Below are 19,143 nucleotides of genomic sequence, written 5' to 3'. Positions count from 1 at the left end.
ACAATGTCCCCTCTGTCTAGCAATGACAAGGAAAAACCATGTTTAATCCTCCAACAGTATATCAACTGTCATGAAGTGCAGGCTGAATATAAAGGATGGCATTATTTTAAATGGGAAAACTTTATTTCAGCTCAACTAATCCTTATAGAAGGCAATAGATACCTAGGATCAAGAGCCTGCAGATTTATGGGGGAGGGTGTTTATCAGAACTAGAAATCTTGAATGCCATTTCTCAGTGATAAAATAACTACTAAAAGTATCATACTCAGAATTGAAAGTTTTTAAAAAAGGACTCATTTCCATCACAGATTCAGTATTTCTAATTCAAGGGTATTGTTGTCTATCACTACTCCCCATGACAAACTTTGAAAGGAAATATATGAAGGTGAATGGTGATTCTAGTGTGACTATAGAAATGGAAAAGAAAATATAAATATATTCACCTCTGTATACTAGACAGACAAATTTGTGCAAGGAATAAAGTTTGGCATTTCTTTATTTTTTTTTACAAGCTAGAATAGGAATTTCACTTCCAGTGAATTAGGAAGAGATTGAATTCCATTAAAATCATTTACCAAAGCAGTTAAAGTATTAACTCTTAGGAGAGAAATAGCAAAAAGACTTTTATGACAAGTATTTTGAGCAGGGAAAAACATACCAATATGAAAACAATATGAAACAAGCTAACATGAAAGCAAGAAAAATTATTATTGGACAAAAGAAGTCCAGAATGATAGATCAAATAAATATACTATAGATGATGTTCATGAATAGGCTAATTTCCAACATTAACCTAAAGCATTAGCTAACATTTCAGTACAGCTGAAAACAGGAAAGAAAATATTTTGTAGTTTGTATAGGCATCTAGATATGAAATGATCTACCTTATGAGCTGGCATGTTCCTTTTCACTAGAAGTGTTCAAGCTGAGGTTAAATGATTGCTTGAAAGGAATATTGATGAGATGATTCTTGTTTTGGCTTGGATTGCACTAGATAACCTCTGAGGTTCCTTCCAACTCCAGGATTAGATGATTCTTTGCTTTCATCTTTCCTGATTGACAGAGCAAATTAAACTGATCATCCCACAGAGAGGGGACCTTCAGTTTTTGTTTATATTGAAAATTAGACATCCCCTCTTGGGTTATCATTGGATGGTATCCAGCTAATGTCATATACAAATCCACAGAACCCTAGTAGAAGGTCATCTCATCTAAGCCTTCTTACCCAATGCAGACTCACTTCAATAGCACCCCTCACAGATGGTCATTCAGCCTCTAATTGGGTAAGCACTTCCTATATATACTAGGGGAAAACACAATTTATAACTCACCAACATATTATCATATAATAGCTATAACACAGAGGCATGTCCACATGGGTTAATATTTTTAGATTTGTGGATGGTTTATATATGTATGTATGAATTACTGGACCTATAATTTAATTAGTATTGAAATCTTTCTTTGCCAATGAAGCCAGTTAAGCATAACTAGTGGTCTTGAGGAAGTTTCCTGAGATACTGTGAAGTCAAGTAACCTAGGGTCACACAGCCAGTGTAGGTCAGAAGCCAGATGTTTCTTATTCCAGGGTCAACTCACTGTTATTCCAAGCTGCCTTTTATGTCATGTCACTCTTATTGCAGGCATTTCTCAATTTATAATAAGGATAAATTTGAAATGAAGAACACAGGGTTGAACCCTTGAGGTAAACTTAGGATAAGGATAGCATGAATAAGAGTTTCATGAAATAGGAAGACATGGATGTGATCTGTATTGTTGGAAGGAATAACTGCATCCATGTGTACATATGCATACATATTAATCTCCAAATCAGGAATAAGAAAGAACTTTAGCAAATGTATTATCTTGTCTAAATATTGACTTGTCTTTTGATCTGGTACCGATATACTCCCTGACATGATGTTAATATACAACCATTGCAACCATTATTAATGGAAATATTTGAAAGTTGAAGGAGACCATTTTTATGTAGTCAGGAGATTAACTCTGTTCTAGCAGCACCTCAATTTGTTATTATTCTAAATTTATTTAATGACCAATTCGCTATGGAATAGAGTCATATATAAGCTAGAAGAAAATATAATTAAATGTATCTATTAAAATAAATAAATTGTAATCAAAGAACTGGCATCAAGATTAGGAAATAATACTCAGAGAGACAATGCCAAAAATCACATCATGTTGCCATAAAACAGAAATGAGAATGTTATGGTTTACCTCTAATCTGAATGCTGGAAAAATAAATTCAACTCTAAAGTGACAAACTTTATACTAATTTTGCTCCTCCCTTGACTGAGCAGCCAATTGCATAATTTCAGAATAATGAATGGCAGGATATATGTAATAAAACACTGATTTCCCTGTCAAGGTCTGAAAAATCAAATCCAGCCAAATTAAAAGCTCTGAAAAATTTATTATGGAGTTGTTTTACTTATGAATAAGAGTGCTAAGTTCACCCAGCATGATATGTCCAAGCTGTCTTCATTTATGTATGGCTTAAGACAATTAGCCCAATAGAGAATTTCCTGATCTTTACTTCTGATCTGTCCTGAAGCAGATAATCTATCATTGACCCCAGGAAGAGATTTTCATCACTTCTGAATCTCAAGAATCTTCAATGATTCCTTACTCTTAATATTAAAAAAAAAGAAAAAGAATATGTTTAGAAGAATTGTACATGTTTAACATATATTGGATCACTTTCTGTCTAAGGAAAGTGGGGAGAGAGGGAGAACAATTTGGAGTACAGGATTTGGCAGAAGTGAATGTTGAAAACTATTTTTGCATGGATTTTGAAAAATAAAAAGTTATTAAAAAATGTCCTTCCTGGATTTCAAAGTTCTTCATATTCTGTCCCCACCATATTAATTTCCCACTATTCCTTACTATGTAATTCTGATCCAGATAAGTTATTTTCTTCTTTTCACTATCTCACCAACATGCCATGCCTTTTCTCTCTCTCTCTGTATGTATGTGTATATATATATAGATAGATATATATATATATGTGAGTGTGTGTGTGTATATGTGTGTGTGTGTGTGTGTGTGTGTGTGTGTGTGTGTGTGTGTGTATGATTTGCTAAGGCAATTGGGGTTAAGTGACTTGCTAGGAGTGTTAAGTGTCTGAGGCCAGATTTGAACACTGATCCTCCTGACTTCAGGGCGGTTGCTCTATGCTATTCTATGCTATAGCTACTATGCCACCAAACTGCCCCTCTACTTCCATATTTTTATTCATCCTACTTTTCTTTCTTGAAATATATTCCCCAAACTCTATCTCTCTAGATTTTTCTCATCCTTTAAAATCTGCTTAGGTCTTATTCTTTTATTTGAGCACCTAGGTAATACAGTATATGCAGCCTAGAGTTAGGAAGACTCATCTTCATGAGTTCAAATTTGGCCTCAGACATTTACTTGCTGTATGATCCTGGGCACGTCACTTAATCACAGTTTTTCCTTTGTAAGATGAGCTGAAGAAGGAAATGGCAAACTACTCCAGTATATTTGCCAAGAAAGCCCTATAAATACTCCGACATGACTGAATAACAATTACAAAATTATTTCATTAGTCCTTGTTTATTATTCTAGCCCAAACTCATCTCTTCTTTCCCTGAAAGTACAGCAAATATTTATTAGATGCTTATTATGTTTAAAAAATCTTAAAGCATTTTTTGTGTTTAACATTCATTTGCTACTTGATTCCACAATGCCTTGCCTAACTATTTAGCTATTTTATTTGTGAATGCATTGTGTCCTGAACCAGACTATAAACCCCTTGAGGGTAGAAGTCATTATGCGTATTTTTAAAATATTCTCCACAGGCTTGGATACAGCAGTGGATCTATAACAATATCTCAAATCTTCATTGACTTAATTATCATCGGGGTCTTCTATAACAGATAAGGTTTCAGTTAAAGAAAAAAAGTCTCACCATGCACCTTGGACTAATTTTGGACCTTAAAATCTTGAATTAAGTTTGAATACTATCTCTACCATTAACTATCTTTATGATCTTGGATAAATCATTTAAGTATTGTGGGCCTCAGTTTTCTCATCTATAGAATGGGGGGGAGGCCAGCAAGGGCAAGACATGGAAAATCTTTGTCTTCTTCCAGGTCTAGAACAATCAACCTATACTGGCATTCCAAAAAATTTATTCATCACCCATTAGTGGGGGGAAAAATTCTATTAGATACTACATGAGCTCTGTTCTCTCAGTCTATTTATAGGGGTTGTTAAAATGAGATCTGTGATTTTGTTTTATAATACATATACATAAATACACATATATACCTACATATTTATGTATATATATATATATATAGATATATATATATAAGTGTATATATGTGTATACATGTTGATAATTATTTCAATATGTGTGTGTGGGTTGCAATTCTATATATTTTAATTTATGCCTTTCAAAACAGTCTTCAGAGAAAGGTTTCATAATTTTCTCCTAAATTGCCAGAGGGTTATACAAAACCTACATGCAAAAATTAGCAACTTTTGATCTAATATATGGATAGCATCAAATACACATTTTAAAAAAACAGTTATAAGACATAATGTATGTTACTTGGGATTCTTAGGTTCTGCTAGTTATTTTGTTCCTGCCTTTTTACTGGACCAATTGAATATGCTATTTTCCTAAATCAACTATCACCACCACAGAAACATCTTTCCTGGCTTCTACTACATATTTTTTTAAAAAATGAACCCACTTTCACCAACATCCTGCCATCACCAGAGACAATTATAGTATACTCAGGGTTTCCTAAGCCTTTTGTATTAACTTTAAGGAGCATTTTATAAGGGGAAAAGTTACAGACTTGTATATGCTCTCCTATGACCTTCAAGGTTTCTGAAAGACTTCAAAGCAAGTTTAACTCTCATTACAATGAAACTGGGTTGCTGCTGTATGGCTATAGTTTTATAATGACTAGTGTGCACCTTATCCTCTAATAGGGACATAGATCTCTACAGGTCTAGGAAAAATTCTTCTTTGAACAGCAATTCCACCCAACTGTTGCCTCTCATCAACTCTATTGTTTCTAATTTGGAATATAACTAGTCCTGGTGGATCCTCCAGAGCCAAAAGAGTGTTCTCATTGATTTCAAGACATCTCATATTAGCTCAGATATTATCAACTTCACTATCTTGAGATTTTGCAAAATTCTTGACTCTTGTTGCTTCTCATTCTATTCTCATTCTATCTTGCTGAATACCATATCAGCTCTCTTCTCTCAGTATTTTTACAAAGGTAATCCAGAGACCAAGAATTGTTTTATATATTATGTTATGTTATATCATGTTATGTATATGTGTATATATATATGTATATATATATATATATATTAATACATACATATGTCTACAAACATACTCAAACATATCTGATAGGGTTCAGACCACTTGTATTGGCCAAGTTATATTTGTACTTGACTCTCCAATAAGGAAATAAACTCCTTATAAGTAAGGATTGTTCCTTCCATCTTTCCATCCTTCCTTCTTCTTTCCCTCCTTTCCTCCCTTGTTTTTCTTCTTTCCTTCCTTTCTTTCCTTTTTCTTCCTTCCTTCCTTTCTTTCTCTTTTTTCTTTTTTGTTTGTTTCTTTCCTTCCTTCCTTTTATCCTTGCTTCCTTCTTACTTTCCTTTCTGTCTCTGTGTCTTTGTCTGTCTGTCTCTCTCTCTCTCTGTCTCTCTGTCTGTCTGTCTGTCACTCTCTGTCTATCTCTCTCCCCCTTTATTTTTTACTTGAGCTTCCAGTTCCTAACATGGAACATGACATATAATAAGTATTGAATAAATATCTGCAGTTTAGGGATCATGTTCTACATAAAGCCCTTCCCAAATCCCACCTCTTCATGTTCTCTAATATGTATCCTCCTTCCCAAACTTTCTCTTGTTTAACTATTTTGTATATATGTATTTATGAACTTTGTATATTCCATTGTCCCTAAATTCCTTCTGTTGTTCTCAAGTCATTTGGCCCTCTCAATAATCTGATTCAGATTTTTGTTGTCAAAAATACCAGAACAGTTCGCTATTTCCTACTTCACGTCATTTTACAGAGGAGGAAACTAAGGCAAACAGGATCGAGTAATGTGCTTGAGGTCACAGTTAATTAGTGTTTGAGGTCAGATTTGAACTCAAGAAGATGAGTCTTTGTACTTCCTATCAGTGCTCCATCTACTATGTAACCTAGCTGCATATTTAATCTATTAAAGCTCAGAACTGCTCTAAGATTTTTGGAACATTTTATATTTATGTCATTGTAGTCTTCCCCATTAAAATATAAGCTCACTGTGATAAGGAATTGTTTCATTCTTTAAGCCTGTATTCACTATGGAATTCCCTTGGTCTCAGCCATCAGGAAATCTTATTTGACCTACAGTAGTTTGATTTCTTGGTCCAAACATAGGGCCACTGTTTACATCCCCTGTTCTCTCATTGGTTATTTTAATCATAGTATCTATTTTTGAGAAAACATTATCATTCCTCAATGAGATCAAGCTTGTCCTCTTAATGTTCTATTTGATGCCCAAGGCCAGGCTCATTAGTATACCAGGCAAGATAGCACGAGGCAAAAACCAGTGAGTCATTCTGTAGTCCAGTTCTGTGAGGTACCTATAGCTTCTACTCTCACAGCCTGAATATCCACCTTAAGAAGACTAATATTTCATCCTTTTCTAAAACTGACAGATTTCCTATGCCACACCTTACACAATCTTTTTATTCTATCAGATGAACTTTGTGTCCTTTGATTTTTTATTTAATTCTCTGACACATCTCCAGATTTGGTGAAGGAAATAATACTCTCCTTGGTGATATTTACTTCAGTGCCCTATATTCACTTCACTAGGTATGAATCAATGACCTTCCTTCATCAGTTCAGGATGACATTAAGGAAATACTATAATATTGGCTCATCACATTTGAAAAATATACAATTTTAAATCTACATCAAAAGTGAAATATAAGCAGATTAAAAAAAAGAATAGAAGTTTCTTTCCTCCACTTACCCATGATTCTCAGAACATGTTAAAATAAAGGATGTGTACAACTGTAGAATTGTTTCTGTTATCATAGACAGGTCACAGGAGACTTGGTTGTGAATTATTTCCAAAGACCATTTTCAAGATGGAAGGGAATAACTCTGTATTTCACAATGGTATTATCTCTAACTAAATTATAAGACCCTAGTGGGTAGTCATTTTATACTATGCCTAGCATAGCAGTGAACACAGCAGGTGCTCAGTAAATAATTCTGATAATTGTAACATTGATCCATGAGATGGTCAATCACCACCACACAAAGCAATGTGAGTTTTTCTAGAATCTATTTTGGTTCCAGTATTATAGGAAAAAGGAAGGTGGAGGAGGAGAGGTAGTGGAGGAAAAAGACAGAAGAGAGAGAGAAGGAGAGAAACAGAGACAAAGACACTGAGACAGAAACAGAAATGGAGCTGGAAATGAGTTCCCCAGTGTGTATTTGCCATGACACCTTTGTTATTTCTTTCTTTATGAGACTTTTGTCCTACTCTGAGTTCAGATGGAAAAAAATTACCCATTTATATTCACTGCACTCTCCTTTTGGTTTTATTTCAATTACAATAGTGACAGCCCTGATGCAAAGAGGAATATCAATATAAAACTAGAAACCAAGCACAATGCTGCTTCAAAATCAGTAAAATGGCCATTCAATGAAAGAGGCAAGAGAAGATGGAAAAGTTTTGACTTTGAGCTCAATTACTCTCTCTTGAGAAAGCCATATGACTGAGGTCTGAATGAGGGTCTAGAGACCATTTGCATTGCACTCTTTGCATTGCAGAGGGGAGAACTGACACATTAAATGATTAAGGTTCTTGCCCAAAGTCACATAGGTAAACATCTGGGATGCGAGGTCAGGTCCTCTGACTTTAAATCCCATGTTGCTCCCCTCTACTCTCACACTAGGCCATAATCATTAACTTCAATATCCCAAAACTACAGACCTTGAAGGCACTTTGGTGATCTAAAGAAATCTTTACTCTAATTCCCTTACTTTGCAAGCTATAGAAAGTTGTTCTTTGTGACAAAGGTGAGATTATCTTTGGGAAAGAGAAGGTTTTTGAATTTAGCTGGAAGTCTGTTTCAATCACCAGATCACAGATTTAGAGCTAGTGAAAGGTTCTTAACATTTTTTTTTGCTTCACAGATCCCTTTATTAGTCTATTAAAGCCTAAGGACCATCACACCTCAGGAAAAAGAAAAAGGTTTTAAATGCATAAAATATACCACTACAAAAGAAAACAATGATTTTTCTCTGTGTTTCTCTCTCTCTTCCCCTGTTGTCTCTCTGTCTGTCTCTGTGTCTCTGTCTCTGTGTCTCTTTCTCTGTTTTTCTGTCTTTGTCTCTCTTTCTGCCTCTCTCTGTCTCTTTGTGTGTGTCTCTCTCTGTCTCTGTCTCTCTGTCTCTATCTCTCTCTGTCTCTCTCTGTCTCTCTGTCTCTCTCTCTCTTTCTCTGTCTCTCTCTCTCTGTCTCTCTCTCTCTCTCTCCGTCTCTCTCTCTCCTCTCTAACTCTCTGTCTCTGTCTCTTGTTGTCTCTCTGTCTCTGTCTCTCCTCTCTATCTCTAACTTTGTCTGTGTCTCTCTCTCTGTGTCAGTTTGTCTCCTCTCTGTATCTGTCTCTTCCCCTCTCTTTCTCTGTCTCTTTCTCTTCCTCTCTCTCTTCTTCCTATTTTTCTTCCCTCCCCTCTCTTTCTCTCTCTCTTCCTTCCTTCTTCACTTCCTTTCTCTGCCTCCCCCCTCTTCTCCACTCTACCTTCTCTTCTCTGTCTCTCTCCCTTTTTTCTGCCTCTGTCTCTTTGTGTGTCTCTATTTCACTTACTCTTTCTTCTTTCCTCCTCCCCACCTTCTTATGTATCTCATGAATTACAGTTTACTTTGATTAGTGTAGCCCCACCACTCATCTAATCTGTTTTAAAATGAATAATAGTTGCAGCAGTAACAGGCCTAGGTAACAGGTCAGAAGAGGTTAAATAACTTGTCTAAAGTTATATAAATAGTAAGTTACAGGACTAGGATTTGAACCCAGGTCATCTAAATCTAAAATCAGCTGTTTTCCTCCCCACTCTAATACATTGATTATAATGTTTTCATGTTGTTCCTTGTAATCAGTAAACAACTCCACTCTGGATAACCATTCAGGCAAACCATTATCAATCTCCTTCATGCTCAAAGCACTCTTATATGGTACCTGCTGACAGACAAGCAGCAATTCCTTATAAATGGGTATTGCCATTAATTGTGCTGTGCCCTACACATGGCACACTCTTACACATCTAAATAAGCTATGTTGAACCTACTGCTATTAATGGGAACTGTTTTCTAATTCTATATACAGAAATGAAATATTGTAGACTACCTCATCTGCTCAGCTCCATGCTAATTATCTATTTATCTTATTTGAATATCTGTTGCAAATGTAAAAAGCCAGTATTGTCCTTCTGGCTCGTGGCTGCATGCATACTGTCACAAATGGAAGTTTACCAAGAAATACTGTCCCGGAAAAACCAAACAAACTGAAACACCCTGTGGTAGAAGAATACACTCACTGCCAACTGGATGTTCTGGGTTACTTTAGGCTGGCTTTGCTAAGCAAGTCAAGGATTGCAAACAGATCTCAACTATTATCCTGATGTTACCTGCTAACCCACTTTATTAACAATCAATAAGATTCTGTGCCAGACCCCCAACTTCATGCATGATAACTTCTTCTCAATCTGCCTTTGTATCTACCAACTGCAGGATTTCCATCACAGATGCTAGCAAGCAGGGCAAGTATTCTATGGAGACAGTGTTGAGTTCAATGGGTATATAAAATGGCCAACAAAGTTTGGTTGACTCAATTATCTTCATTAAGAGAGGGAAGCAGGAATCTGGATAATCAAACATGGCAGCTGATCCTTGTAAAATATTTGGGTTGGGGATCCCTATATTTATATTTATATTCAAACAAGGGTGTGTCAGATGTTCTGGGAATTAATTTCAACAAAATAACAGTGCCACAAAGTGAAATTCTGACTTAGACTGGGAAATCATCCAGTTTCTCTATTCTGTTCCCTGTTCAACTCCTCCTGCAACCCATCCCATGCTGTGAAGAGACAGCTTGTTTTTCTTACTAACGCAGAGTAGCAATCTAAGCAGGGCTGACCTCTCTCAAACCTTCCCTGGAGCAGGCAAGGCTTGGGTTTCAAAGGGTTCTCTTTCATGAAAATTAAATAGAGAGAGCCGATTTTCCATAGATAAGCCTCTCTATATCTGATTTTAAGTTTTTCTCCACTCATATCAAAAGCTCAAACCTTACTTCCAAAACACTCAACAAATTGGACATATAGCCATAGCTAGAGCCCCTTCCATTATTTGGGCTAGAAATTAGAAATTATAGACCTTCCTAGAAGTTCACATTAACTTAAAAGTTTCTTGTAAAAATTTTACTGCTGTTGTTATACTATACACAATTCAAGTAAGTGCAACAAACTTTTAAAAAAATAACTAAACTTGTGAATTCATTGGCAAAAGGAATTCTAAATGGGGAAATTCTCTCAATGAAGACTGACATTGCTCTACAACTTGTCAAATAGAGATACTTAGGGCACTGAGAAGTTAACTGACTTACACAGGGCCAAAGAGTTAGCATATGTTGAATTCTGTTTAAAATACAAAAACTAGATATTAAATATGGAGTTTTAAGGAAAGCTAGAAGGCCAATGAAGTTGGTAGTTCTTTAGAAATATCTCTTATTGGAGATGTCAAGCAGATAGTTGGTAACAAAGGGCTGGGGAATATAAACAAGATTAAGGTTGTATGTACGAAAAAGGAATCATCATTAGACAGGGATCAATGGAAAGGACATATAGAAAGAAAAGGTGAATATATACAGTAAAACCTTAAGGGAACATCTATTTTTGGAAGGATTCGTGTGCACAGGTACTGGTCTAGGAATGCACATACACAGAGAAGATGAAGCAAGAGAGACTAATGTTATGGAAATCAAGGGATAAGAGACTATACAAGAAGAAAGTTGATAATATCAAAAATTTCAGAGAGTTCAGTAAAGATGATGAGTGAGAAAAAGATTCTTAAAAGATCCCTGCTATTGTTGGAAAGGGCAGTTTTAGTAAGAAATATATAGTCAGAAGCTAGGCAGAAAGACAATGAGAAGTAAGAAGGAAGAGAAGGGAAAAATGTAGATTGTTTCTTCTAAATTTTTGCATTGAAATGGAGTGAATTGTATTGAACATGACAGGATGGCAGAATAAAGTAAAGAACTTTTTATTTTTTTTTTATTTTTAAAGGGCAAGAAAGAAGTGGCCATGTTCTGAGGAATCAAGGCAAAAGTCAGTGGATACTAACAGATAAATGATGAGAAAGAGGGGCACAGAGGGAAATGATCAAAAACTGTAAAAGAGACAGAAAAATGTGCAATCAATAACTACAGGAATCAATCTTAGAAAAGATCAGGGTCACTTCTTCCAGAGGGACTGAGGAGAAAAAAAGAAGAGACTTGAAGAGAATATGCAATGATTAGCTAACTAAAAATGTTTGGTTTCTTGATTGATAGATATCAGGTAGTCAGGACTTCATGGATTTAGAAAGAATTCATCTTAACATCTGCCCTCTTCCCCCAGAAATGACAAGGATTGATATCTAAAAGCAAATATCTATGTAAAGTATATTCAGATTCCACTTGGGCCTGGAGACTGAGGCATTTGATGATTTCAAAGGCATTTTTCCCAAGATGATTTGAAGTAGTAAGATTGAATACTTCCACACACAGTGATCGATTCTTTGTCAGGAATACCTCTAAATTTAATTCCTTTAACTATATGATGCTAAAACAACATTTAATAGAGTGATGACAACCCTGCTTCTGTTCTCTGGGTCCTTATAATCTGTATATTGAAATGATCAATCCATCTTACTGGATTTTATTCAAATTCAATAATGCAATAGAAACAACATTGGAGTTGATGTCAGAAGTCCTAAATGTGAAACCTGCCTCTGATGTGCAATACTATATGACCATGGATAAGTCATTTTACTTTTCTACACCAAAGTTTCCCCATTTGAAAAATGAGCTTGGAATAGATGACCTTTAAGTTTCCTTCCAATTCTGAATCTATGGTCTTCTGATACTGCAACTCTAAACTACTCATAAATACTACCCTCCTGGATCCATCCATAGGAGGGATAAGACAGACACTTTTATATTTCTGTTCTTTGATCGACTCTTTTATCATTCTTCTCTCATGTCAGATCTAGATCTAGCAAAAAAGAAGACTGACTCATCACCATCAATAAGCAAAGCAGCCTATTCCCTGTCCACAGAACTGCTTAGAAGTACACAGGCAAGATTCATACCCAGACCACCGTCAGCTAGCTCTCATCTACAGATGGCTCCCCTACAAGACAAAGGAACATAATTCTCAGTGATTAAAAGGAGGATCACAATCAACACAGTATGGAAAGTACAACATAAATCATAGAAGGGAAAGCTTAGAGACATTAATTTGTTCAGCAACTTTAAAAAAAGCATATATCAAGTCAATATATTAAATGTCTACTATATAAAAAGAACATGAATTCAGAGACAGAGATATCACTTTTTTTTTAATCTTTAAGTATCTAGAACAGGGACTCCACCTTTTTTTGTGTTACAGACCCTTTGGTAGCCTATGAACCCTATTTAAGAATAGTTTTTTTTTAATTCATAAGTGTAAGAAATGTCAATTTTGAGTTAGAAGTTAGTGGAAAATGAAGATATATTTTCCCATCCAAATATATGTATCCCCTAAAAATCTCTCCATGAATCCCTAGAGGGTCTATAGATCCAAAGTTTAAACCCTGATTTAGAAGAAGACTTGGGAGTGAAGATAGAATGAGCTACCCCTCCCCAAGAAAAAAAAAACAAAGCATACCAAAAAGCAAAAACAAAAATAAACCTCCTCAAAGTTATTTGATTAAAAGAAGAGTCGCTGGGGGGAAGGGGGGAAGCAGCTTCAATAGAATAGAGGTCTCTCCCTTCTCTATGAAGCACTCTGCCTCCCCCTTTACAAATGCACTTGGGCCACAGCCATTCTGAGCAATGGACTATAGTATGCTTATTTATAGCCACATCCCTGTGGCTAAAAGTGATCTTTAGGCAGCCTGCAACCCTGCTGAAAGAGCATGTATATCACGGGGAGACAGACTATGAAATAGACTCTGTTGATTTCACTAGAGAAGCCCATTATTTGACAGCAAACAAAACCCAGATTCTGACTGCTGCTAACCATGCTTCCCCCCCCAGCCTTATTCCATACCTCCAATCCAAAAATACATTAAAAATAAAGCAGCTTAACCTATTTCCCTTTTATACAAACAGGCTCGACTTAAGGTCGGCCTCATCTGGTACACCGACTCCTATTATGGAAGGAATAAAGGATGGATAGCTCTTAACAAGAAAGAGACAGCTTTTAATGACAGTTTCCGAATCATGGCCTTTTGTACTTGAAGAGATCGACTATAAAGCTCACTGTCAACTGACAGTAACATCAATGTCAGGGCACAAAAGAATTGATATCCCTCAATAGGAGCTCATCCTAGAGTCATTAACCATTGCTGGTCTGCTCTGCCATCTTTAAAGACTGGCGCTTGTAATAGCCTAGGTTCTATTCAATTCTAGTAGAAAGATAGCTAAGAAAAGGCACTCCATGCTTGAGAAAAGAACTCTAATGACAGGTATCAATCAAGTGAGGAGACTCCACTACTCATCCTACTATGTGCTGAACATCAAGCTAGGCAAAGTGAGGAATAGGAAAGAAAGAAAAAGGTGCAATTGGGCTCTTTTGGGAGATTTAAGATCTTTTATATGTGAAACAATTAAGAAAGAATATAGCATATATAATAAAGTCCTAAATTGTGCATACTGTAAGTATAGCAGTACTTAGAAAAGGTAGTGTGAGGGAAGGGACTAGAGTTATTAGGAAGGCTACCTGGAGGGAATGAAACTGGAACTGGACTTGAAGAATGGTCAGGAAATGAATAAAAGGAAAAGGGAGGCAAGATCAGGAGATAATATCTCCTCTGATAAATTGCATGTACCTCTTAGGGTGATTGTGTGGATCAAATGAGATAATTGGAAAATACTTAGCATAATGCCTGGCACATAGTAAGTGCTATATAAATGTTAATTGCTGTTATTATTTACTATTATTTTTATAGTTATTAACCAATAAGATGAATGTGAAAAAGCAGTTAAGGAGTATATTATATAGAAATAGCAAAGAGATTGCCTTGATTGCAGGAATGGATTACTGTTAGGGAATAGCCAGAATAGAAATAATAAACTATGAATAACAAATGTTTATTCTATACTTTGTTATTAATAAATAATAATTTGTTACATAATGTGCAGGTAGTACAGTGGATAAAGTGATAGGGCAGGACTCAAGAAGAACAGAGATCATATCTGGCCTCAGACATTTACTAATTATGTAATACTAGTCAGGTTGCTTCACTTATTTCTGCCTCAGTGTCCTCAAAATTGTAAAATGGGGATAATAGTAGTACCTACACTACAAGTTTATTGTAAGGATCAAATAATGTGATATTTGTGAAAGTACATAGCATGGTGCTTGCAGTAGAAATTTTATAAGTGCTTCCTTCTCTTCCCCTACTATATATAAAATAGTGTGCTAACTGTGGTAGAGTGGGTTTACAAAGCTAAAATAAAAAGGATCCAAGGGATAGAAATGGGATTGGGATATTGGGAGTGGGGATAATAAAATTTATACACTGAGAAGTAAAAACAATATAATTGTAAAATGTGATTTGTAAATAAATTTGTCAATATGAAGAACATCCTGATTTTTAAATTTTTTTTACACTGTGGAAAATTTTCAGGATGACAGTTTATTCAGCCAATGCAGATCAGCAATCTTTCTAAGATTTGGAGTTTTGGAAATTTGCCTAAGGGCACTGAGAGTTTAAATGATTCACTCATAATCTTAAAGCATTAGAGATAAGACTTGAATCCAGGATTATCTAACTCTAAGATCCATGATTCTATACACTACACCAGGTTGTTAAAATGTATGTTATAGGGTTTTGTTGAAAAATCATAAATGGTGGTCACCAACAATAACAATGAAAGGTTTTTGACTATTGTTTGATCAGATGCTATTGGGAGTCCCTGCCAGATTAATAATTTTATGATTCCATATCATTTTTATCTGTGTGCCAGTTCTCTGTATATTTCCCATAGTAGATAATATTTCAAACATTGCTGCAGAATTAAAAGTATTTTCCACAATTAGATCTATACTCCAAAGAGTTCACAAAAGAGGGAAAGCACTTACATGGTGGCATTTTCATGGTGGCAAGATACTGGAAACTGATGGGATGCTCTTTAGTTGGGGTAGATGAATGTAATGGAATACTATTAAGCAGTAATAAGTGATGAACAGAAATATTTCAGAAAAACTTAGAAAGACTTGTATGAACTGATGCAAAATAAAATGAACAGAAACAAGAATACACTGTGTACAGAATCAGCCACAATTTATGATGATCAACTATGATTGATTCATCTTTTCGCAACAATACAATGATCCAAGACAAGTACAAAAGACTCACAAAAGAAAATGCTTTCCATAACCAGATAAGGAACTAACAGACTCTGACTACACTTGGAACCATATTTTTTCTCCTATTTTATTTTTCTTGGGTAATTGTCTTTTAATCTATTTCTTCTTTTACAACTGTAATTAATTTAGAAATATGTTTTACATGATAGTACATATATAAACTATCTCAAAATGGCTTCCATCTTTGTAAAACAGGAAAATGGGACTCAATTTTTAAAAAATGAAAACTAAACATTTTCTTGACATATAACAGGAAAAAAAACACTCTTTTAAAAAAGAATTAAAGGCACTTTCACCAGCTGTACTCCATGCCTGAAACTCTGTCCCTCTTCATCTCCATGTCCTATTATTTTTTTTTTTTGTTTCTTCAGGCCTTACCTGATATACCACTAACTATATATCTCCTTGACTCCATCCTGCTGACATAATTTCCAATTTATTCTATTATACATTAAACATAGTTGTTTGCCTATATTCTCCCAGATTTAGAGGAGGGCTTTTTGTGGTTGTTGTTTTTTTGTTTATCTATGGTTTGTGTGTATATGTGCTTCTTTGTATCTTCAGTGGTTATCAGTGCCTGACACATAGTAGATTCTTAATAAATATTTGTTGACTTGAAAAACTGAAGAAGGTACAGTAGCATAAAAAGTCATCCTAAAAACCATTCCCTATTTTAACTTTCTAATAAGCATGACTTTCTGATATTAGAATAGTCAGCATACCTCAGAACTAGCATCAGTATCATTACTAAACTCCATGAACTGATAATAATCCTAATCTTCAAAAGCACAAGAAAAAAAAAAGTTTGCATGTAGGCATGTATATATATGAATGTATATGTATTATATGTATATATATATATGTACATATGTAAATATATGTGTATATATATATAGATAGATATATGTATGTATATAACACTATACCTATCAAAATAGTTAGGTCTGTAGGTCTAAACTTTTGCAAAATAACTTGTAGTCCAAGGAGGAGTCAAGATGGTGGAATAAAGGCAGGAACTCTACTGTGCTCTCCCTTAAACCTCTCCATATACCTTTAAATAATAATTCTAAAGAAATTCTAGAATGGCAGAAAATACAAAAAAGATTGAGTGAAACAATTTTCCAGCCCAGGACAACCTAGAAGATTGGCAGGAAAGATCTGTTTTACGAGGGTAAAAGTAGAACACAATCCAGCAGAAATCTCACCATCAGAGCCTATGTCCTAGAAAACTAGGAACAGGTCTTGGGAGACATTAAAGCAGTATCTACTTCCATAGTTCTCAGTCTGTAGATGATTAGGAGATCAAACAATTGGTCAGAAGGGGATTACAAGGGTCTCTTTGCTAACACTGGAGCAGGACTCTATTACTTTGTCCATACTCAAATCTAAATCACAATCCTTGATGGCAGTCTTAGGGGGAAAAGGAAACTAGCACATCAGAGCTTGCAGCCACAGTGTAGCAGGGACCCTTCTCATAGTTACAAATCAGAAGACATGTATAGACCAGAGCACAGACTAGAAGAGAAGTAAACATATCTCTTCTTAGTTCACACTACCTTGGGAGAACTGAAAATATAGAATCCTAGAAATATCTCTGAAAACAGCTGCACAAAACCCCTGAACCTTGGTTCACTATACCCTCTACCTTGGAAATAGAGCTCTACTTTTAAAAAGAGTTTAAGTAATGGGCTAGGAAAATGCGCAAGCAACAGGAAAAAACAATTAACCATAGAAAGTTACTATGGTGACAAGAAGATCAAAGCACACATTCAGAAAGAAGATAGTCAGATCTTCTACGTCTAAAACTTCCAAGAAAAGTTTAAATTAGTTTCAGACCATGGAAAAGCTCAAAGAGGATTGTGAAAATCAAGTAAGAGAGCTAGAAAAATTGGGAAAAGAAATTAAAATGATGAAAGAAAATCATGAAAAACAACAAACAAAAAAAAAACATGAAAAAAGTCAATAACTTGATAAAGGAGACACACACACACACACACACACACACACACACACACACACACAAAATACTGAAGAAATTAAATCTTAAAAAAAAAAAAGGTAAAGACAAAGGAAGTACAAAAAGCCAATGAGGAAAGGAATGAGTTTAAAAAGCTGAACTTAAAAAATGGAAAGAGAGGCATAAAAATTCAATGAAGAAAAAACTCCTTAAAAATAGAATTGATCAAATGAAAAAGAAGGTATAAAAGGTCACTGAAGAAAATGATTCCTAAAAAATTACAATTAAACAAATATAAGTTAATGACTTTATGAGAAATCAATAAACAATAAAACAAAAGCAAAATAATGAAAAAAAATTCATGTAAAATATTTCATTGAAAAAACAACTATCCAGGAAAATAGATCCAAGAGAAATAATTTTAAAAATATTTAAGTACCTGAAAGTCTTGATCAAAAAATAAAGAGCCAAGACATCATCAAGGAAATCTTCCCTGATATTCTACAAGGATATAATAGAAATTGAGGATAAAATAAAAATTGAAAGAATCTACTGATCACCTCCTGAAACAGTTCAAAATAAAAACTTCCAAGAAGGTTATAGTCAAATTCCACAGCACCCAGGTCAAAGAAAAAGTACTGCAAACAGCCAAAAGGAAACAAATAAAATATTATCAAGCCACAGCCAAGAGAGAATACAAGATTTAGCAGCTTCTACATTACAAGACTGGAGGGCTTAAAATATGATATTCTACAAAGCAAAGAAGCTAGGATTATAACCAAGAATCACTTACCCAGAAAAACTGAGTATAATCCTTGTGGGAGGGGAGAGAAATGGACGTTTCAATGACATTAAGCATGATTGATGAAAATACCAGAGCTGAATAGAAAATTTGGTTTTAAAATACAAGACTCAAGAGAAGCATAAAAAAATAAAGAGAAAAGGAAAGTCATAAAGAACTTAATAAGGTTAAACTGTTGATATCCCTACATAGGAAGATGCTACTTGTAACTAATAACTTTCTCCTTATTAGGGCTGTTAGAAAGAGCATATCTAGACAGAAGACACAGGTGTTAAGTAGAATATGAAGGGAGAATATTTAAAAATACAAAATTAAGAGGTGAGAAAGGGATGTGTTGGGAGAAAGGGAGATTGTAAAATAGTGCAATATCGTCTCACATAAAAGAGGCAAGAAAAAGTTTCTACAATGGAGAGGAAGATTAGAAAGGGGAGGGAGAATGAGTGAACCTTACTCTCATCAGAATTGGTTCAAAAAGGGAATAATATGCCACTCAATTGTTTTAGAAATCTATGTTACCCTACAGGAAAGTAAGAAGGGAAGGGAATAAGAGACAGGAATGGTAATAGAAGGAAGGGAAGAATTGGGAAGTAGTTAAAAGTAAAACATTTTTGAGGAAAGACAAGGTAAAAGGAAAGACAGTATAGAATAAATGGGGAGGATACAGTTAGCAATAGAACAGTAAAAAAA

General features: G+C 34.9%; 1 protein-coding gene across 25 annotated transcripts in view; it reads right to left on the bottom strand.

Moving 5' to 3' along the window:
• RBFOX1 (RNA binding fox-1 homolog 1) overlaps positions 1 to 19,143 on the bottom strand; it is a 2,692,248-nt gene that overhangs the window by 1,429,217 nt on the left and 1,243,888 nt on the right. The window lies entirely within an intron of this gene.

The sequence above is a fragment of the Sminthopsis crassicaudata genome, chromosome 1 (assembly GCF_048593235.1).
Source record: "Sminthopsis crassicaudata isolate SCR6 chromosome 1, ASM4859323v1, whole genome shotgun sequence".
Taxonomy (NCBI): Eukaryota; Metazoa; Chordata; class Mammalia; order Dasyuromorphia; family Dasyuridae; genus Sminthopsis; species Sminthopsis crassicaudata.
This window is presented reverse-complemented; position numbering and strand designations above follow the sequence as displayed.